The sequence below is a fragment of the Oryctolagus cuniculus genome, chromosome 8 (assembly GCF_964237555.1).
Source record: "Oryctolagus cuniculus chromosome 8, mOryCun1.1, whole genome shotgun sequence".
Classification (NCBI taxonomy): Eukaryota; Metazoa; Chordata; class Mammalia; order Lagomorpha; family Leporidae; genus Oryctolagus; species Oryctolagus cuniculus.
The window spans coordinates 137,399,852-137,418,150 of record NC_091439.1 but is presented as its reverse complement, the minus strand read 5'-3'; the positions used below and the strand labels follow the sequence as shown (position 1 = coordinate 137,418,150).

Here is an 18,299-nt window from a genome sequence, read left to right as displayed (position 1 = left end):
AAGACACAAGCATATCCTCGACCCTTGGTTAGCAGGAGCCTTGTTACGGGCGTTGGAACCCAGGGACTGAATTCTGCGTCCACTGCTACATTAACGGCAAACATGCAGGTGGGATGGGATCTAGTGGCTGCCCTGAGAGCCTGGGGTACCTGGGAACTGCCACAAATGTGGGGATCCTCACTGGGTGTAGATGGGATGACCTCACATGAGTTGTTGTTTAGAGGTCCTCTAAGTTCATCCCACGGGTATGTGGGGGGTGGCTGACCAGGCATTGCTGCCTTGTCTGCTGTCATGTCATTTTCACCGTCAGAGCTCTCTCTCCCTAAGTCATCAACTGTTGCCTGTGAGACAGGGACCTGGAGTGACAGGCTCTTATCACTCACAGATTCACTGTGTTTGATAATCTGTATGCGTTTCTGAGAGGGGGGCATCTTTCCCATGTCTGAGCACTTAAGAGCAGCAAAGCACGCCAACTCTAGCCGAAGGAAAGACACGCACAGCACTGCTGCCAATCTTTTTTTAGCTTTCCTTTTCTGTTTCTGTCTTAAGCCTCAGAGCAGTGTCTAAAAAGTCTTGGAACACAGTGGTCATTAAGTGAACTTTCTTGTCTTTAAGAAGAGAAGAATTTAAAGTACTAGGACTTTGTTATGTAGTTAGACAATGCTGATGGAGCGGTAGTTGCACTTGGGAGGGTGTGAGTACCTTCCGTACAGCAAAGACTGTGGGAATTTGGCCCCTTTTTTTTTTCTTTCCAAACTTGGAGAGCATGTTATCAAGGTACTAAAGGTCAAAGAAAATGTTCAGAGTGTTTTTTCTCCAGAAATAAAGTGTAAGGGGAAGATAATGAATTAAAAATAATGATATATACATTTGAAACATTCTAACTTTAAATTTTGAATTCTTTTTCTTAATTTCTTTTGCCTATGAAAATTCTTGATTAACAGGAAATACTTGCATATTTTTATGGGATACAGTACTATATTGCAACATTATGTAAACAGTGTAAACTGATTCAACCAGGCAATTAGCCTTTCTATCTATCCCCTAATCTTTTCGTGGTTGCTGGCTACCAGTCCTTTATACAATTGTTGATAGAGAATATCATTTGTTATTGTGAACTGTAGTCACTCCACTGTGTTCTGCAACACTAGAAGATCTGTTGAACTGAAATGTGATTTTTCCATGCAAGTATTGCCATGCATATGTTACACACAACTTTTATCCATAAGAAGTTTGATGGTTCCATGTGTTTTATGGAATCCTAAATGTTCCTTTTGGAAAATGTCGTAGAAGCCTGCATTTTAAAATCTTCAAATTTGAGGGGAAAGTAAGATCCAGAAAAGTTAGCCACAGAATGACGTAGCCTAGCTTTGCTTTCAACTAAATAAAACAAGTGTATTCTCTAATTGTTCTGTGGCTACAAAAACCTTGGACTGCTAAGCATATTTCAGTTAATGTTTTTAAAGGTTAAAAATGCTATAATACTGGCAATCTATTTTTATAATTTTGCTTTTTAAAGTTACTTTTTCTAAGATGCTAGACTATTAACTCCACTAGGACAGAAACCATCTCTTTTGTTTTATGAACATATTCAGAATTGGCGCATTTTAAGTACTCAATATTATTTGCTACATGAGTGAACAATTGATTATTAATGTTGCTGTTGAAAGAAGATTATACTACTGACAATCTGAAAATTAACTCTAATTTAAATGGAGAACAGAGTATTTTCTCATTTAGAGCTTCTAGCAGATCTTGTAGAAAGAGATCATTTCCATTGGTTTAACCACACTGAAAATCTGTTACAACAGAAAACATAATAACTAAAAGGAAAAATAAGTCACTGAAGTATGTACATTTAACAGAAAATACCAAAATATATAAAATAGCTTTTCAATAAAACTACAAAAAACAAAGTTATCAGGGTGAAATGCAGGTCAAAATTATTTTGTGTTCTTTTAGGAATAGAGGAGGTTGTGAATGAAGGAATTATGGAGAGAAAATACAAGGATAATTTTCAGGTTTAGGATTATTCTTGTTTCTTTTTTCAGAGGGGAATGTTTGGGAGAAGTTGTTATTGTTGTTGATATTATTATTGGCTACTGGAGCCCTGGAGTCCCTATGTACATTTGTGATCTACTAGAGTGAACATTGCCATGTTAGGGCAAAAGCGGTTACCCTATGCTTTGTCCTGGATTTCTTTCAACACTGCTGAGGAGGGATGTGTAGGAGTCGAGTCATTTCCAGGAGGGCACTTGTCTTCTGTTTGGATGCAGGGCACTTTGATTGACCCAATACATCATGAAGATGCTCTCCCGGAGCCCAGACATGGATTGCTGGCTGTTTTTATAAGGCTTTCAAGATGCTCATTGGCCTTTGATTATTCATTGTTAATTTTATGAAGTATTTTGCATTTTTGTTGTTGCTCATTTTTTAAGGTTTGTGTTTTATTTGACAGAGTGACAGAGAACAATGAAGAGACAAGCAGAGATCTTTCATCTGCTGGTCTACTCTCCAAATACCTGCAGCATTCATGTGTGTGCCAGGCTGAAGCCAGGAGCCATGAGCTTTGGCTCACGTGGGTGGCAGGGGCCCATCTTCTGCTGCCTGCCAAGCACATGGACAGGAAGCTGGATCAGAAGTGGAGCAGCCAGTGTTTGAACCAACCAATACGAGATGCTGGCGTCACAAGTGGCAGCTTAACCTGATACACAACAACTCCAGCCCCTGCTATTTCATTTTTGTTTTGATATAACTTATCCCTAGGTGGCGTTGGCTACTGAATTTGGCTATGGTGAGCCATGAGGCTGTATTTTTCAGCAGCCTATCTTCGGTTCTGTTTATGAAAATAAAGAGACCCTGTGCTTGCTTCCTACCCTTAAGAAAGGGGTAGTTTTTCTTTGCCCTGAGGAAGATAAAGCTCAAAATTTACTCTCTTGGAGCCAGTGCTGTGGTGTAGTGTGGGCTAAGTCTCTGCTTGTAGTGCCAACATTCCATATAGGCGCTGGTTAGAATCCCAGCTGCTCCACTTCCAATCCAGCTCTCTGCTATGACCTAGGAAGGCAGCAGAAGATGGCCCAAGTCCTTGGGCCCCTGCACCCATGTGGGAGACCCGGATGAAGCTCCTGGCTCTTGGCTTCAGCATGGCCCAGCCCTGGTTTTTGTGGCCATTTGGAGAGTGAACCACAAGATGGAAGATATCTCTCTCTCTCTCTCACTGTAACTTTGCCTTTCAAATAAATAAATGTTTTTTTTTTTTTTTTAATTAAGTCTGAAAAGAAACCCCATAGGGGAGGGTGCTGTGGCATAGTAGGTAAGGCCACACACCAGCAGCACCAGTATCCCATTTGGGCACCAATTCGAGTCCCAGAGCCTCTGCTTCTGACCCAGTTCTCTGCTATGGCCAGGGAAAGTGGTGGAAGATGGCCCAAGTCCTTGGACCTCTGCACCCACGTGGGTGACCTGAAAGAAGCTCCTGGCTCCTGGCTTTGGCCTGGCCCTGCCCTGGCCATTGGGGCCATTTGTGGAATAAACCACCAGATGGAAAATCCCTCTCTCTGCCTGCCTCTGCCTCTCTGTAGCTCTGCCTTTCCAATAAATAAATAAATCTTTTTAAAAAGAATTACTCTTATGGTATTACCAAAACCCGAATCTAAAAAGAACAATACCATACTCAAATAAAGACACACTCTAATTAAATGTAATGTTTCCAATATTTTGTTCTAAAACTAGTGCACGTGTCATAAATGTGGCTTTCCATTAGCTAACTTTCTTTTTTTGTTAATATAAAGAGAACAGATTTCATGTATTTCATAGGTACAGCTCTAAAAAGAAAGCCATGCTTTCCTCCCTCCCCCCTTCCTCTCCTAAGTCCCCCCTTCCCTCCTTTCTTTTTTCCCATTAATTTTTGCAAAGACATGATTTTAACCCACTGTATAATCACAGGCTTAATTTCAAAAGTAAACAGTCATGCATCAGATGTGCAAAGTTTTGTGATGAATCATATCAGTTATGGAGGGAACTCTCACCTGTGTGAATGTTTATAAGAATTAATGAAGGCAATTATTTGTGCTATAGATTCAAAGGATATCCAAGGAATATGAAACGACATTCATTCATGTGACACTATCATTTTCTGCTGGAGAAAATCAAATTCTGTAGTTTATTTTTTGGTAAGCATGTTTTGTTTGGTCTTTGAAATAAGCCATAAAATATTATAAGAGTAATAGCATCCAAGAGGCCAGGATAGTCTTTTGAGAAGGAAAAGAAAATAATTAAATGAAAAAAATTCCATGCTTTTCAGATTAGATTTGAAGTACTAAAAATGAAGTTATCTTATATAACATTAATGCTATTTTTATATGAAGAAGTGAACAAAATGAATTCATATATTGACTTCAATAGAGAATGTACAAAATTGTGACTTTCATATAATGAGAATTTTATTATTGTCTGATTTATGATTTGATATTTTCTTTGCTTTTACTCCCCCCAAACTATATATGCTGTAATAAAACCAAAAACTGGCAAGAAAACACATAATATGTGTCTCAATTTTATCACACTGTCTTACATAATTTAGTGATTTCATAGTTTAGGTAATGGCTAAATCTATTTCTTTTCAAAGTTGTTATCAGTTACATAAAATTTTGCATGAAAAAAATTGGTTTGATCTGAACTATATAAAAATTACTTCCAAAGATCCTAAAAACTTTTTTTTTAAAAAAAGCTCTCCGTGATGGACAGTGTAAAAGCTAATCATAGAGATCTGTGGCAAGCAGATCAGATGGCAGAGTGAGTGTGTTGTTGTTCACTGATTGAACAAATAAAGGGACCCACCACCCTGTGCTATGGTTTGGGTATGGTTTCATTCCCAGCCATGCAGGGCCTTAATCCCACAATTCACGTCAACGGGGATAAGAATTCAGACACTTGATCCAACTCTGATGTTTAGAGATGGGATCTTTGGAAAGTCATAAGGTTCAGCTGATAGTGGAGCTCCCTTGACTGAATTCTGATGGCTTTATTAAGAACAGGCAGAGAACAGACAGATGGGGACATGTCCATAGATATGTGGGTCTGTCTAGGTGATGCTGTGGGCGGCCTGGGGACTCTGTCACCAAGATTCTTATCAGAGCTGAGTCATTGGTGGTGCTGTGAACTTCGAACTTCCAAATCTGTAGGATCAGTTGACCTCCTTGTTTTATAAAGTTAGCCAGCACGAAGTATTTCATTATAGTAAGGATAAATGGATTATTTTCCTTGGATTTTGCTAGGTTTATAAGCTGGAAGTGTTAAAATCTGGAACCCTTCTCAGTACATGTATCAGTATGCAAGTCTTCCGTGGCATGAGCCATAGCTAATCTGTGTCTACGTATCCTTAGCATCACTGTTATTTTCTTTCTATTTGCAAGAGGCAGGGACAAAGAGATAGCCTCAGTTTGTTGGTTTGCTCCCCAAATCCCTGCAACAGCTGAGACTGGGCTGGGCGAAAGCCAGGGGCACTGAACGCAGCGTGGGTCTGTGTGGGAGTGGCAGGCACCCAAGTACTCGGGCTGTCATCGGATTCCTCCCAGGCTGCACTCCAGCAGGAATCAGGAACTGGAGCTAAAGCCGAAACCAACCGGGGCCCTCGAATATGGGATGTGGGTGTCTCAAGCCTCGTATTAACTGCTGTACCCAATGCCTGCTGCGTAAGTCTGTATCTTTAAACGAATCTGTAACCCTGTCTTCATCCATACAGTAGATGCCACAAAATCAGCATTATATGCTCATAAATATATTGAATGGATGTATATGCCTAATACCTCCTCAGATACAGAGTCTGTTTTACTAAAATAATTTCACAGCCATTTTCCTAACTGGACCTTTCCAGTCCTCTCATTTTATTCTCTTATCTTTCCCCCTTTATCCTCTGTTTCCACTACCCAATCTGATAATGTGTTCCATACATATTCTCATTATTTCTGAATTGTTATTCACAAGAATTCCCTAGGTCTTATTTTATTCAACTATACTTCTGTATATAAGATTTGTCCTACTCTGTCATACAATCACCTAATTTGTAAAATCAGGTCCTGTACTTTTCTCTTATAGGAAACTTCTAATTCTGCTTCAATCTTGTTACAAGTTATTGGTCTGTTTAGATTTTCTGTTATCTTCCTGATTTAATATTGGTAGGTTATATGTTTTCAGAAATTTGTCCCTGTCTTTGAGGCTTTCCAATTTGTTAAAACATAGTTGTTCTTAGTAGTTTCTTACTATCCTTTGTATTTCTGTGGTATCAGTTGTATTGTTTCCTTTTCCTCTCTAATTTTGCTTATCTTTTTTTTTAATTCTTTTTGTTTTTTGGTGGTCTGGATTACCATTTGCCTATTTGGTTTATCTTTTATTAAAATAGCTTTTTGTTTTGTTCTTTTGGTTTTTAGTTTCAATTTCATTGCAGGATACAAAATCAGCATGTAAAAATCTTAACATTTTTATACATCAGTATTGATCTTGAAGTAGAGATCAATAAAGGAATCCTATTCACAATAACTCTAAAATATCTTGGACTAAATTTAACAAAAGAAGTGAAAGAACTCTACAGTGAAGATTTTAAAACATTGATGGAAAAATCATCAAGGACACACAAAAATGGAAGGATATTTCTTGTTTTTGGTTAGAAAAATAAATATTAATAAAATGTGTGTACTATCTAAAGTGATCTACAAATTCAAAACAATCCTATTTAAATACCAATGATACTTATTATAAAATAAGAAAAAATACTACAATTCATATGGACCTCAAAGATCAAGAATAGCCAAAGAACCTCTGAACAAATAATGATAATAGTAATAACTGGAGACATCACAGTGTCTGATTTCAAAGCATTCCTCAAAGCTATTAAAACAGCATAGGCCTGGCATAAAAACAAGCCCATAGATCAATGGAAAAGAACAGAAAACTCAGAAATTAACCCATGTACACACAGCCAACTGATTTTTGTATAAGGAGTCAAGGAAACATGTAGGACAAACAATACTCTTTTCCATAAATGGTGCTGTCGAATGACACACACATGTAGAACAATGACATTACAGGGACTGTGGATGTGCAGTAGCAGGTAAAGCTGCCGTCTGTGATTCTGACATACCGTTTGGTGCTGGCTCACGTCCTGGCTGTTCCACTTCCCATCTACCTCCCTGCTAATGGCTTGAGAAAAGCAGTGGAAAATGACACAAGTGCTTAGCCCCTGCTACCTACGTGGGTAACCTGGAGGAAACTCCTGGCTCCTGCCTTCGGCCTGGCTCAGCCCTGGCTGTTTAAGCCATCTGGTGAGTAAACCAGCATATGAAAAACCTCCCTCTGTGTGTCTCCTCGTCTCTCTCTGTAAATCTGACTTTCAAATAAATAAATATTTAAAAAATGAAATTATACTCCTATTCTCACCATATGTAAAATCAACTCAAGATGAGTCAAAGATAAATGTAAGAATTGCTAAAAAAAATTCAGGGAAAACCCTTCAAGACATTGGTGTAGGCAGTGACTTTGGATAAAGACCCCCAAAACAAAGGCAAAAAAGGCAAAACTGTACAAATGGGATGATATCAAACTCTGAAGGTCTGCATAGCAAAGGAAACAATCAGTAGGTTGAAGATAATCATACAGAATGGAAGAAAATATTTGCAAGCTGCTTCTCTGACAAAAGATTATCATCCAGAATATGTCAAGAGTTCAGAAAACTCAACAATATCTACAAAGCAACCAACTTGGAAGAGAAATGGGCAAAGAGTCTAATAGAAAGTTCTCAAAAGAATAAACAAAAAAAATTACCAACAAATAAATGAGAAGATGTTCAATATTACCAGCCATCTGGGAAATGTAATTCAAAACCACAATGAGGTATCACTTCAACCCTATTAAAATGGCTATAGCCAAAAAGACAGAAAATAACAAATGCTGGCAAGGATGTAGAGAAAGAGGAACTCTTTCTTTCTTTTGAAAGGTTTTATTTAATAACTATAAATTTTTATAGGTACAGCTTTAAGAATATAGTGGTTCTTCCCCCTATACCTACCCACCCACCCCACCCCCTCCCATCCCACCTCCTACTCCCTCTCCCATCCCATTCTTCATTAAGATTCATTTTTAATTATCTTCATATACAGAAGAGAAACTCTATACTAAGTAAAGATTTCAGCAGTTTGCACCCACACAAACACAGAAAATATAAAGTACTGTTTGAGAACAAGTTTTACAGTTAATTCTCCTCCTTCAACACATTCAGGACAGAGGTCCCACATGGGAAGCAAGTGCACAGTGACTCCTGTTGTTGATTTAACAATTGGCACTCTTGTTTATTACATCAGTGATTACCCAAAGCTCTTGTTACGTGCTGCCAAGGTTATAGAAGCCTTCTGAGTCCACAAACTCCATCAGTATTTAGACAAGGTCATGGTCAAAGTAGAAGTTCTCTCCTCCCTTCAGAGAAAGGTACCTCCTTCTTTGATGGCCCCTATTTTCCACTGGGATCTCATTCACAGAGCTCCTTCATGTAGGTCAATTTTTTATCACAGTGTCTTGGCTTTCCATGCCTGAAATGCTCTCATGGGCTTTTTAGCCAGATCTGAATGCCTTAAGGGCTGATTCTGAGGTCAGAGTGTTGTTTAGGGCTTTTGTCATTCTGAGTCAGTCTGAGTCTCCCATGTTGGATCATCCTCTCCTTTATAATTCTATTGTTATGACCAGACACTTGGTCTTAGTAATGTGACCCTTTTGACACTTAATCCTATCTATATGATCAGTTTCACACTTCAAGTCACTTTAACTAGTAAGGTGGCATTTTAGTACCATCCCATTTGTCATGGGATTTGGATTCCCATGACAAGTTTTTAGCTTTACTCTTAGGGGTAAGTCCATGGGCATGTGTGTCAAACTGTAAATTTCCTCCCTCTCTTATTCCCATGCTTATTTTTTACTGGGATCAATTTTCAATTGAATTTAAACACCTATGAATAATTCTGTGTTAAGTAAAGAGTTCATGGGGCTGGACCCATGGCTCACTTGGTTAATCCTCCACCTGCGGCACTGGCATCCCATATGGGTGCCGGGTTCTGGTCCTGGCTGCTCCTTCTCCAGTCCAGCTCTCTGCTGTGGCCCGGGAGGGCAGTGGAGGATGGCCTAGGTGCTTGGGCCCTGCCCCCACATGGGAGACCAAGAAGAAGCACCTGGCTCCTGGCTTCGGATCGGCCCAGCTCTGGCCATACCAGCTATTTGGGGAACGAACCAATGGAAGAAAGACCTTTCTCTCTGTCTCTCTCTCACTGTCTATAACTCCACCTGTCAAATAAATAAATTAAAAAAATTAAAAAAAAGAGTCCAAACAATGATATTAAGTAGAAAAAGAAAATAGTAGAAAACAATAAAGTACTATTCCTCGACAACTGGGACAAGGATTGTTCAAGCCATTGCTTCTCATAGTGTCAATTTCATTTCTACAGGTTTCCTTTTAGGAGGTCTGTTAGTTGTCACAGATCAGGGAGAACATATGATATTTGTCCCTTTGAGACTGGCTTATTGGGTCTGGCTTATTTCACTAAGTATGATGTTTTCCAGATTCATCCATTTTGCTGCAAATGACCAGATTTTTTTTAACTGCTGTATAGTATTCCATAGAGTACATATCCCATAGTTTCTTCATCCAGTCTTCTGTTGACAGGCATTTAGGTTGATTCCATGTCTTAGCTATTGTGAATTTAGCTACAGTAAAAATGGAGATGCAGATAGCTCTTTTATTTGCTGATTTCATTTCCTTTGGGTAAATTTCAAGGAGCAGGATGGCAGTGTGATATAGTAGGGCTATATTCAGATTTCTGAGTTATCTCCAAAGTGTCTTGTATAGTGGCTTTACCAGTTTGCATTACCACCAACAGTGGATTAGTGTGCCTTTTTCCCCACATCCTCACCAGCATCTGTTGTATAGTTTGCAAATATTTTTTCCCATTCTGTCGGTTGTCTCTTTACTTTCCTGACTGTTTCTTTTGCAGTACAGAAACTTCTCAATTTGATGCAATCCCAATAGTTAATTTTGGCTTTGACTGCCTGTGCCTCTGGGGTCTTTTCCAAGAAGTCTTTGCCTGTGCCTATATCTTGCAGGGTTTCTCCAATGTTCTCTAATAACTTAATGGTGTCAGGACGTAGATTTAGGTCTTTAATCCATGTTGAGTGGATTTTTGTGTAAGGCGTAAGGTAGGGGTCTTGCTTCATGCTTCTGCATGTGGAAATCCAGTTTTCCCAGCACCATTTATTGAATAGACTGTCCTTGCTCCAGGAATTGGTTTTAGATCCTTGATCAAATATAAGTTGGCTGTAGATGTTTGGGTTGATTTCTGGTGTTTCAATTCTGTTCCATTGGTCTATCCATCTGTTTCTGTACCAGTACCATGCTGTTGTGATAACAACTGCCCTGTAGTACGTCCTGAAACCAGTATTGTGATGCCTCCGGCTTTGTTTTTGTTGTATAAAATTGCTTTAGCTATTTGAGGTCTCCTGTATTTCCATATGAATTTCAGCATTATTTTTTCTAGATCTGAGAAGAATGTCTTTGGTATTTTGATTGGTATCACATTGAATCTATAAATTGCTTTTGGAAGAATGGACATGTTGATGATATTGATTCTTCCATTCCATGAATATGGAAGATTTTTCCATTTTTTGTATCTTCTTCTCTTTCTTTCTTTAATGTTTTGTAATTCTCATTGTAGACATCTTTGATATCCTTGGTTAAGTTTATTCCAAGATATTTGATTGTTTTTGTAGCTATAATGAATGGGATTGATCTTAGAATCTCTTTCTCAGTTATGGTAATGTCTGTGTATACAAAGGCTATTGATTTTTGTGTATTGATTTTATATCCTGTTTCTTTACCAAAATCTTCTATGAGTTCCAGTAGTCTCAGTGGAGAAAGGGGAACTCTTGTATACTGTTGGTAGGGATGTGAATTAGTGCAGCCACTGTTGAAAACAGTGTGGAGATTCCATTAAAAACTTGTACATTAAGTCAACATGTCAGGTTGTTACCTACTCCTTTATGAGCTTTGCATCATTGTTCACAACATTCAAGAAGAAAAGTCCACCAAGGCATCCATCATCAGAGGAATGGATCAGGAAAATGTGATGCACATACACAATGAAATACTATCCAATCATAAAAAGAATAAAATCCTGACATTTGCAACAAAGTGAATGGAACAGGGGAATATAATATTATGTGAAATTAACCAGACACTGAAATGTACATACTGCATTCCTCATATGTGGAAACTAAAGCCCTCCCTCTTCCCAATCTGGTAAGAGAACAGCGACTATTAGAGGCTTTGAGGGATGGGGAGATACATGCAGTTTGGACAATGGATACCAAATCAGAGACCTATGGGAGGAATAAGTTCCTACTGTTAAACTGCATGGTGGGGAGACTATAGTTTGGGATCAACTAGTACATATTAAACGAACAACTGGAAGAAAGAAGCACCAAGTCTCCAATTCTAAAGTAATGTTAAAGAAAGGAAATGTTGATACACCTGCTTTGATCATTGCATATATGTATTGAAATCACAGTGTAGCCCAGAAATATGTGAATTATTGCTAACAGAAAAACTTTAAAAAAAGTATTTTAAAAAAGCTTTAGATGACATGCTAGCCTCTTGAGAACACACAACTGGCACAGCTAAGGGATTTTCCTACTCTCTGGCGTCCAGTTGCACTATCAAGGGGACCTTGGGCCCTGTTCCAACCGTTATCTACATTTCTAATTGAGGCATGTGTGTTTAAGGATCATGTTTTAGCAATCAAATTAACGCATATTTTGGTTAACCTTGCGGTTTCTCCTTTCTTCTTGTTCTCAACATAGCTGTATGTTTTGTTTTGTTTTATGATTAAACACATCACAAACTACAGGACACACTGATGACCACATGCATGGAATATGCAGCATCTTCTCTGTAGTACAATCATTTTCTTTTAGTAGCTTGGAGTTTTATGAATCTTTCAAAGCACAAAAACTATTAAAACACTAACTGAAAGCTTTTATCCAGGTTTCATTTCAGCTAAATGGCCGAGTTTATGGAAAACAAAAGCAAACAAATTCTCTTATTGGAGACACTTGTTTCTGGGGATTTCACAAATAAGGCTTTTGAAGCTATATTCAACTTGAATTTACAACCAAGTTGTGACTGCAGTATTGCTCTGTGGTTGCTAATTATGTCACATTGCCATTTATACTCACATTTCTGTTGTACACAGACCACACCAAGTAACTGTCGCATCTTAACTTTTTAAATTGCAATCCCGCAGCCCTGTGCTGAGAATTCCAGGGGTCCTTCAGATGTGTTTCCAGTCTTGTTTCTCCAAGGCCTTAAAGGGCCACACTAGGATGTGGCTTGTTTTCCCTCTGCTGTTCTGAAAACAGTGCTTCTGTCTCATGGTTCTTTTGTTTCTTGTTGCTGTGAATTCATTCTGAGAGGAGGAACATGGTGGGGGCAAGAGGTACAGAGTCACCACACAGACCCCGGGAGTCGGGTGAAAGCAAGCCAGGGGCAAGCAGCCTGCAGACTCATTTATTTCAGTTGGTACAGCAGCTTATATAGCCAAGGCAGCTAATCTGGCCAAGGGGCGGTCTATGCCCTAACCAATCACAGCCTGTTGCCAGGCAGTTTCTAAAGCCATCCAATCACAGCCTGTTGCCAGGCAGTTTCTGTTGCCAGCAGCCATCTTGGCATGGCCTTCTCATTCTACCACAGTGTCTACTGGGCTGTATTTTGCTATAAAATGCTCTATCTTGCTCATCACCTCAATCCCCAGTGCTTGGGGTACTACTTGGCAGATAACCACTGAACAATAACTGTATTTAGATTGTATATTTACAGTTATAGATTACATGTGTATAATACTATTTGTAGATTGTGCGAATCCATCTATATGTAGATATATTTGCCTACTTGTAGATTGCATGCTTACTATCTAATACGTACTGACACAATGACTGTAGCTGTGGATACAGTGATGAGTATAAGAGATGTTAGTCCTGAGACACTCAAAGTTTGCTGCACCAATTATGATGGTGCAAATGTTGCTGTTCAGGACACCAGTGCCCACAGCATGGAAGGCTCTCAGCTTCTCCACTGAAGAGTGGACCTTGGTCTAGAGGTGGCTGGTTGTGCTGCTAAACATTGCGTAGGGGATGGGAAAATTGTACTTTATTTCCACAGCTCTGGACACATGTTTCCCCAGAATCGAACATCTCCACAAATTTTAGCTCATTTCTGGATTTGGGGTCTTAAAAATATGCATATATTTCTAAAGCAGAAAATTGGTTCTTTAATGCATTTCTTTTTCTAATTTACCACAAGCAAAATGTTGAGGAGAATCTAAATTTATCTTTTTTTATAGCATACTAATTATAATGTCTGAAAAATATGTTGAAAAGCTAAGACTGATTCACTTTTCTTTTTTGGTGGAAAGTGTGAAGGGAAGAGTAGCTTATAATTCTTTTGAAGACATACATTTCAGTGCTAGTTTTCAAAATCATTGCTGGCAGGTGTGCATGATGACGTTAGTGGAGTTTCTTTTATTTCTGGCAAAGCCTTTAGTATACAATTTTATTTCCATGAAGTAAACTTCAATGGGACCAATGTACTCTTTTAGAACTCATTTATTATCTCAGAGAGGTAGAGCAGGATAGGGACTGAAACTCCTGTAAATGTACTCTCTACCCCCCATTATTCATATGCTAATAGTGTGTCAGTTTTAGTTTATGTCTTCCAGCTTTAGAAAGTATTTTATCTTCAGATGCTCCATTTATGTTCATCAAAACATAGTTAAATAAGAAAAATCTGGCTCATTTTGGGGTCATTTTCTAACTGATAACTTTTTGCTGCATTTTTATGGATATAGCACTTTTAAAATGTTTTATTAATTCTCTGTTGAATTAGCTATGAAACCCATTAGCAGTGTCTGATTTAGATGGTGATGAAATGTGTGACAGCTACACATGAGCTAACATTCCCACAGGTTTTGGTACTGAGTTTGTCAGGGAGGCTGGGAAAGTAATTTGGCTGGGTGCTCGGCTCCCTTGTTTTCATCTCAAGATCACGATTATAACCGGTTTACTTTTCTTGCCAGTTATTATGAGAAATAGTTACAATTTACGTCCAGCCCAGTATGTGAAAACAACGTTTTCTGATCTGAAGGAAAAAATGAAAACTTTTTCACTGTTGCCTTTTTCATTTATTAAAAATGTAGACATATTCATTTCCTCTGAAAGGCGAAGGCAGAGGAGAGAGCTCTCCTGTCCACTGGTTCACTCGCTGATTCACCACAGTAGTTGGTGTGCAAAAATTGAAAGTTGGGGTGGGAGCCAAACTGGGACCTGAACCCAGTCCCTCTGTATGTGATGTGGGCACCCCACGTGGAGGCTTGATCACTGTGTAAAATGTCTGCCCTCTTCTTGCTTTAAAATGCAAATTTTACCAGTGTTCGATTTCTTTTTCTTTGATTATCCATTTGTGAATTTCATCACTTTATCTACTTCATTGAATATATTTTTCCTAGTGATTGAGAGATATTTGAGAGATTTAGGAAGAAAGCACTTTTTGGCATTGATTTTTTGTTACTACTTTGGGTCTGTCATTTAACTTCTTAATGAAAATTTCCATAGAGAAGATTTAATTTTTGTGTGATCAAATCCCTTAAGTTACTTCTCCGATGTTTTCAGTCTCTCTTGTATGTATGTTTCTGGCATGTTGTGTCCTTTTTTCCCCCGTGTTCCCTCGTTAATCTGTTCATTTCCTGTTACACCTGTGTCTGTTCTGACTTCCCCTAATGTGACCATTACCTTTGCTTGCCTCTTGGGCTGGGCCGCTTGCCTTGGTTTGTCACTTCTATCATTCCACCTTTATCTCTCTCAAAATAGCTTCAGAGAATCACTCTGTGTAAAGGTGCATCTCTTGTTAACACACTTTTTTAAACTTTTAGTTAATAAATATAAATTTCCAAAGTACAACTTTTGGATTATAGCAGTTTTTGCCCCCCATAACCTCCCTCCCACCTGCAACCATCCCATCTCCCACTCCCTCTCCCATCCCATTCATCATCAAGATTCATTTTCAATTATCTTTATATACAGAAGTTCAATTTAGTATATACTAAGTAATGATTTCAACAGTTTGCACCCACACAGAACATAAAGTGTAAAATACTGTTTGAGTACTAGTTATAGCATTAATTCACATTGGACAACACATTAAGGGCAGAGATCCTACATGGGGAATAAGTGCACAGTGACTCCTGTTGTTGATTTAACAATTGACACTCTCGTTTATGGCGTCAGTAATCTCCCTAGGCTCTAGTCATGAGTTGCCAAGGCTATGGAAGCCTTTTGAGTTTGCCAACTCTGATCTTATTCCGACAAGGTCCTAGTCAAAGTGGAAGTTTTCTCCTCCCTTCAGAGAAAGGTACCTCCTTCTTTGATGGCCCGACGTTAATACACTTATTAAAATGCTTAACAAGTGACCAGTACTATCCCATGCTCAATGCAGTATTTCATCTCATTTTAACATCATTTGAGTTATAAAAGTTTTTCACTTGCTAAAGGTCACACAACGAATGAATATCAGAGAATAGATTTGCACTACTGAAATTTTAAATATTAGAATCAGTCTCTAGGAGACAGTTTGGGTGAACGCCTTCCCAGTGCTGCTTAAATAACCATGCTGAGGTTTAACTCTCAGTTTGGTGAGATACACACAGGCACCGCAGGACGTCATCACAAATGGAGTCTGAGTTTCTACGCAGTCTCTGAAAATCTTTCTGGATAGTTCAGTCATAAAGCGCACATTTCTCCCCATTTATTTTCTTAAAGGAATTTATTAATACATTAGGTTCTCAAGCTCACATCAAATGCATGACATTTACTGCAACACTTCATCTTTGATATAATGGAGCAGGATCAACTTCTATTAAAATAGAAAACTGCATTTCCCATCAAGCCAGAAAGGTTGCTTTCTTTTTAAAGCAGTGTTAGGAATTCGTGACATTGGAGATGACTGAACAGCTTCTGAGCCTCATGTTTCGCACCCTGTGCCTGTAGCATCCTGCTTAACTCCCTTATCCTTGGATCGTCTACCTCTCTGCCCCTACAATGGTCACAGACGTGGGCTATGCCCTATTTAACTCAAATTCACTATTTCTTCAAGGCCTGTGGCCCACAAGGGTGCTGTGCGTACGTGAAGCCCCTCACTACACTCTCTGAACAAATAGGGTAACACGTGTCAGCCTGGGACACAGCTGGTGCTGGGTTTGGCTTTGCATGCTCTTGGTGTTTATGGTTTCTCTCACTGCTCTGTGGTCAGCCGTGAGAACGATTCACTTCCACCGGACAGAGACACTCCTTAGTGACTCTTTTAAGTCGCATTTGGAAGGCGGCTTGGGGAGGCTGAACATTCAGTGTTGCTCTGAAACTGTGGGTATAATTGTGGGAAGAAAGCAAAAAATCCTAACCCAGCCAACAGTTCTTCTAAGTGATTGCAGAGTCTATCAGGTGATGGGTTTTTAAGCAGAAACACCCATAATAACTGAATTATCATTTTCTGTTTTATACTGGGGTGGTAGCTCTAACAGAAGCATGAAGGATCCTCCGGAATCACTTGTGACTGTAAGATAATAACTGTGTGTGCGGCAATTGGCTATGGCATTTTCTCATTACTGTGGAGCTGCGTCCAGCAATTTCTTTGTCTATTGACAAGGCCATTTGTACACAGTCACAAACACATAAAATTATCGTATTTAGAAGGCTTTAGAGCAAGGAATTCACTACTCTTTATGAATACTTTTTATATCAAAGTATAAGAAGATGTTTCTTTACATCTAATTTAATTTATAAGAGGCTACAATACGCACGATTCTTAGCACCAGGGCTGGCACTCTTGACATATCTTTATAATCCATTTCATTTTTTTCTCACGTTTTCTCTAAAGATAAGAAAATAATGCCTTGAAAAGATATAGGGTTTAATTTCCATACACAATGATTCTAAATATAAAACAATGGTCTTTAAGAGGCCAAATGATATGTATAGTCATTTTATTTGAAGAGATATAAATAAATTCCCTTTGTTCAGTGTACTATTCTTGTTAAAAGTTGAAATTCTCTGAGAAACTGTCAATCCTGCTGTGAACATAAAATGAAATTCAATTCATTAGCTCTAAAATCCAGTTGTATTACCTTTTGCTAGAAGAATTTAATCCTCTTGATTTTTGTTTTGTTCTAGCTAAGTTTACCAATAAAAATGTTCATATATATATATTCACAAACACAGACATTTTTTCTTTTCTAAGAGGTGTTGAAAATTACAAGTATTGGGCCGGCGCCGTGGCTCAATAGGCTAATCCTCCACCTTGCGGCGCCGGCACACCGGGTTCTAGTCCCGGTTGGGGCGCCGGATTCTGTCCCGGTTGCCCCTCTTCCAGGCCAGCTCTCTGCTATGGCCAGGGAGTGCAGTGGAGGATGGCCCAGGTGCTTGGGCCCTGCACCCCATGGGAGACCAGGAAAAGCACCTGGATCCTGGCTCCTGCCATCGGATCAGCGCGGTGCGCCGGCTGCAGCGGCGGCCATTGGAGGGTGAACCAACGGCAAAAGGAAGACCTTTCTCTCTCTCTCTCTCTCTCACTATCCACTCTGCCTGTCAAAAAAAAAAAAAAAAAAAAAAAAAAAAAGAAAATTACAAGTATTAAGTTCAGTATTTGCAAATCATTCTCCTTTTATATGGAGAAAATTGTCCTGGCCATTATGTCATGTTAAAAATCGCTGTCTATCTAAATAAGTTTGAGTTGATTTCTTGCAAACAATTTTCTTATTTATAAACCATATAAATTGTACTTATTTTTTAGGTTTACTTTTTAGAATACATTGGTTGGAATACTAGGAGTTTAAGGTAGTTGCAATGGAATGGAAATGCTGAGAGGTATATATTTTTCCATATAAATTACTCCATAAATCTGTAAGGAATGCTTGGGGGGTGTTTGTGAATAATGTATTGTGCTTCAAGTGTGACACATTTGTTCTTGTGCATATGCATTTTGCAGAGTTCAGATTGCATCTACTGGATTGCATTTGAAAATATGTCAACTTTATAAAATAGGTTGCTGGATATACCCATATGATCTATTCAGACTTAGTAATATATTTCAATCTTCCTTTTGGGGCCAAAAGGCTCATATTTTACTGCAGTAGTTACCATCCATCGAACTATATGAAAGTTAT

The 18,299-nt window shown here is 38.8% G+C and overlaps 1 pseudogene; it reads right to left on the bottom strand.

Moving 5' to 3' along the window:
* Positions 1 to 519: 519 nt before the first annotated feature.
* Positions 520 to 18,299, bottom strand: part of LOC100347013 (14-3-3 protein epsilon-like) — a 132,881-nt pseudogene continuing 115,101 nt past the window's right edge.